Source organism: Chinchilla lanigera, unplaced genomic scaffold, assembly GCF_000276665.1.
Source record: "Chinchilla lanigera isolate Chin_1 unplaced genomic scaffold, ChiLan1.0 scaffold00005, whole genome shotgun sequence".
In the NCBI taxonomy this organism is placed as follows: domain Eukaryota; kingdom Metazoa; phylum Chordata; class Mammalia; order Rodentia; family Chinchillidae; genus Chinchilla; species Chinchilla lanigera.
The window spans coordinates 8,116,898-8,121,433 of record NW_004955406.1 but is presented as its reverse complement, the minus strand read 5'-3'; the positions used below and the strand labels follow the sequence as shown (position 1 = coordinate 8,121,433).

At 39.3% G+C, this 4,536-nt stretch overlaps 1 protein-coding gene across 1 annotated transcript in view; it reads right to left on the bottom strand.

Moving 5' to 3' along the window:
* Positions 1–4,536, bottom strand: part of Efcab2 (EF-hand calcium binding domain 2) — a gene marked incomplete at its 5' end in the record, with an annotated part of 123,540 nt that overhangs the window by 117,919 nt on the left and 1,085 nt on the right.

Genomic DNA, 4,536 nt, shown 5'->3' with positions numbered 1-4,536 from the left:
TATCTCCCTGGTCCATATATATATGGGAGAAAACTTATTTAATGGTTCTAGAAAACTGCACAAATGCATCATGTATGAACAACTGATTAGACTTAGATTTAAGTTTTTCTTAACTCTTTCATTTCATGTCAAGCATATACTGAGAGCCATTCCCTAGAACGTACCAAGCACTTTTCTTCCTATTTATTCAGCATTCCTTATGGTGGGAACCGCAGTGGTACTGGCCACATAAAGATGAGTAAAAGGACGGGGATATAGCTCAGTGGCACAAGTGCCTGCCTCGCAAGCACAAGGTCCTGAGTTCAATTCTTGGTACCCCAAAAATAAAAATCATAGCAATCCAAATAACTACCTTTCTAGGCCAGGAATGCAGCTCAGTGGCACAGCACCTGCCTGACAAGCGCAAGGTCATGAGTTCGATTCCCAGTACCAAAAAAAAAAAAAAAAAAGATGAGTGAGAATGCACTGTCCCCATCACATACAGCGAAACAGGCAGGATTACCCTCACGCTACATTTGCGGACCCACAGGCCCCTTGGGGTAGTGTCATGACTAAGACCTGACAGCTTGGGGCAGGTGAAATTCAAATCCTGGCCTTAGTTCAAGTTCAAGCGTTGTCCTCTGTGCCATCCCACAGTTCACTCTGCAAGGGCAACACTTAAGGGATGGCCCTTTGTAAAGTAATATTCACCTGTAATGTCTGCATTTGAACTTAGATTTCCAGATGTATCTTCAGAGGAGTAACACAATGGTAGAAATCAAAAACAAAACAACAAAAAAGTAAGTGCCCTGCATAATTGAGTTGGAGGCATTTTACAAAGTGATATTACACAAACTAACAAAGAATAGTTCACGGGGCTGGGGATTTAGCTCAGTGGCACAGCGCCTGCCTGGTGATTCCCCGTACCGGAAAAAAAAACAAAAATACCAGAAACAAACAAAGAATAGTTCAGGACAAAGTCAGTACATCCTAGAGTACTCTCTGAGTAGCTGCCTATGTAAAACACTGACATTCCTTCTAAAGCTCACCTGGCTGTCAAAAGTTAGAACTGTATACCTAAGAAGTCTGCTTCCTAGACATGGTTTAAATTACAAACCATCCTATATAAAATTCTCTAGGAAACAGGAACAAATATTCAAATTCTCAGGGCTAGGAGTTCAGCTAAGTGGTAGAACCCTTGCCTAGCATGCATGAGGTCCTGGGTTCACTCCCCAGTGCTGCAAAAAAGAAAAAAAAAAATCTCTAGGAGTCAGAAATAATAAGATTTAAAGATCAAAAAAATCAACGATTGCATTGGCTGTCCAAAACAGAAGAAAAACAAAACAAAACAAAAAATGTTTGGGTCAAGGAAACCTCAGAGATATGAAACTTCAAAAAGAAGTTTTGCTGTCTCATTTCAAATATTTTTTCAGTTAAAAAAATTCAGTGATTTAAAATTAACTTGATTTTAAAATTTAAAAGTTCTTTTTAGCTAATATAATTAGGTACATTTTTAATATAGGAAAAATAAATTTGTACTCTTAAAGCACAAAAATGCTATAGATACGCATAACTTCAATGTAGTCATATAGAAAAGTTTTCTAAATAGACCATGATAGTCCCTCTAATACTTTTTACAATATATAACTTTTCTTAAAATATTCTTAATACATATATAAAGCTAATCCCTAGCTGTTGAAAGTTAATCTGTTCCCCAAAATTTATTCCTTTATGATTTAAATCTCAAGATTAAAAATGAACTACTTAAAATATGTATATTCTTCCAAAGAAGTTTTTTGTAGGTTTGTTTTGGTTTTCTTCTTTTTTTTTTTTTTGTACCAGGAATCAAACTCAGGACCTTGTGCTTGCCACTGAGCTATATCCCCGGCCCTAGGTTTGTTTTGTTTTGTAGCTGCTACTCAGGATTTAACCCTGGGCCTTTGCACTGAGCTACATCTCCAGCCCTTTTTTTTATCTTGAGACAGGGACTCGATAAATTGCTGAGCTCAAACCTGCAATTCTCCTGTCTCAGCCTCCCAGAGTGCTGGGAATACAAGCCAGAGCAGCCACCCTGAGCTTATAGTTATTTTTAAAGACATGCCAGTGAATATCTTCGTACTGTGAAGAAAATGTTGGTTGAATCACACATATTACAGCCTACCTGTAAGGAATGGGCTCAGTGGGGGACCCCTAAAGCTAGTTTTTTGTACCTGTATGTATAGATTTTTGGAAAATACCTAGTAATGTATTCGGGCATTGCAAAATGGAATTTTTTTCTTTATAGACAAGTGGCTTTTTTGAGGCCTGGAGCATAAACAGCTTTTTCCACTTTTCCTCAGCCCAGGTGCCAACACCAGGAGGGCTGAAGCCCAGTTCCCTTTCCACAGGAGTGGGAACTAAAACTGGCAGGCAGTGATAAAGCAAGTGTGAGCATTTATATTATCTCTGTGCTCCCCTCCCCTCTATTTCTTACTATGAGACCCCTGCCCACCTGTACACCAGGACACGTGGTGAACTGAGGCAAAGGGGCCCTTCCATTTCCTTGGAGTTAGCTTTAAATAAATCCTTTTTCCTTTTCACCCAAATATTTGGCCTCCTTTGATTTGGTCAACAGCAAGCCAACAAACCTGAGCATGTACGGTAACAGTAATGCTTTAAAACATAAGCTGTCTTTGATTAATTCAAATAATCTAGATTCAACAAATATTGAGTACCTACTGTGTGCTAAACAAGCACTCTGCAAGACATCAGAAATGGCCCCTGACCCTTGTGGACTTACAGAGTAATGGATATATAGTACTTCAACACTATCCTCTTTCTGTGTATGATTTCCTGGTCATCAAACAACTTCTGAAAAATAAACTCACTCTCCCCTGAAGTTTAATACTCATGAAACAGTCACTGCCAGAATCAGCTTTCTGATCAACATATCAGTACATTCCTACTTCAACTAAAAATCACTCAGGTTTCCACATCAGTGTTTAATGAGGTAGCTCCAGCAATTCCCCCAAATCTGACAAATTCTGATCAAATGACTAGATACAAATTCTAAAACTGCAGAAGTGAGACTGGAATATAATCCATACCAAATCTTACCACCGAAGCAAGATGTAATTTATCCTCTGATCTTTGTTTTATTATGCCCTTCAAGCTGTATTACCACACTAAACAATTATTAAGATTGAAATAAGTTTTGGCCTCATGCAGTCATGGGGGGTCGGGCTTTTCGGAAGTACCTGAATCTAGCATTTGTAATTGATTGGTGGTCCAATGCTGGGATTCAGGGTGTGAGTGGTAGCCTGCGTACAATATAAAGGACAGAAAGAGGCTTGCTCTGTCTCTCTGTTTCTGTCACTGTCTCTCTCTCTCTCTCTCTCTGCTTTTGCTGTCTTCCACCACTTTGAATGGTTGTCCCTCTGCCATGTGCCACCCTGTCTTGATGCCAGCCGATTATGGACTGAAACCTCCACACACTGTGAGCTAAATAAATAAACCTTTCCCCCTTTAACTTTGGGTATTAGGTATTTTGTCTCAGCAAGGAGAAAAGTAAGACAAAATACATCACAAAATACGTCATCTAGCATGCTGGCCAGAGGAAGCTCTGAAGATCTTTAAACGGCAGCTGATTCAGTAGGGCAGGGCGGGGCCTGTGGAAAGTTCCCAGTCATGTCCAGGCCACTGTCCTGTTATACACCAGGTTACAGAACTCACCCGGCACAAGCGCAGCTCAGCCCAGTTACCTGTGCCCTCTCATCTGTGTATGTCTTATTTACTTTATTGATGCCACCTTTCCTGGGAGTGAAGACAATGTCTTCTTCATCTTTGTATCCTCCACAGTTCTAGCCTACCTGAATGCCTTCCATATGACAAACCATCAAATAAACGCCAACTGAATAAATGCCATCTAGCTTTCCCAAGTCATTACTTCTTGTATGGCTATAGACACAACTGTTTCTGCCTTTAATTATTTGAAACAGAAAAATATTTTTGGAAATTGAAAAACTAGGAAAGGTTTTAATCTAGTTTTTATAAAGGAGAACTGTGAAAGTTTACAGTATACTCCAGTGCATTTCTCATGCTGACCTAATCAAATCTTAAAAACCAGTTCATCTCCCAATAAGTTTTCCTTTTATTCTTTGTAAACAAACAAGAATTTAATTTTTTCTTTAAAAGCCATTCTGCTTCCCGGAGAAATATTTTAATTAATCTTTTAAAAAACATAATCATTTTCTTAGAATGTACCTCCCAACTTCAAAGCAGCACCATAACCTGTAACATTTACATACACCTGTAAAATAATCCTGGTCTGTTAAATCGGACCATAAAAATCTGAGCGTTCCCGTTATCAGTAAGTGGATCTTTGGCAGTCTCGTGTTTTTCCTCGGATTTGCTGTCATCACCATGGCGAGTAATATCTGGTATAAACACTGGTTGTTAACCTGACTACACCGTCTTCTCTGCCGAGGAACATGGTATGCTGACAGGGTGTTTGAAGCATTCCAGAAAGGAAACAGTGGAATTATGACTTTGACTTCTACAGTATTTACGGGGGGGGGG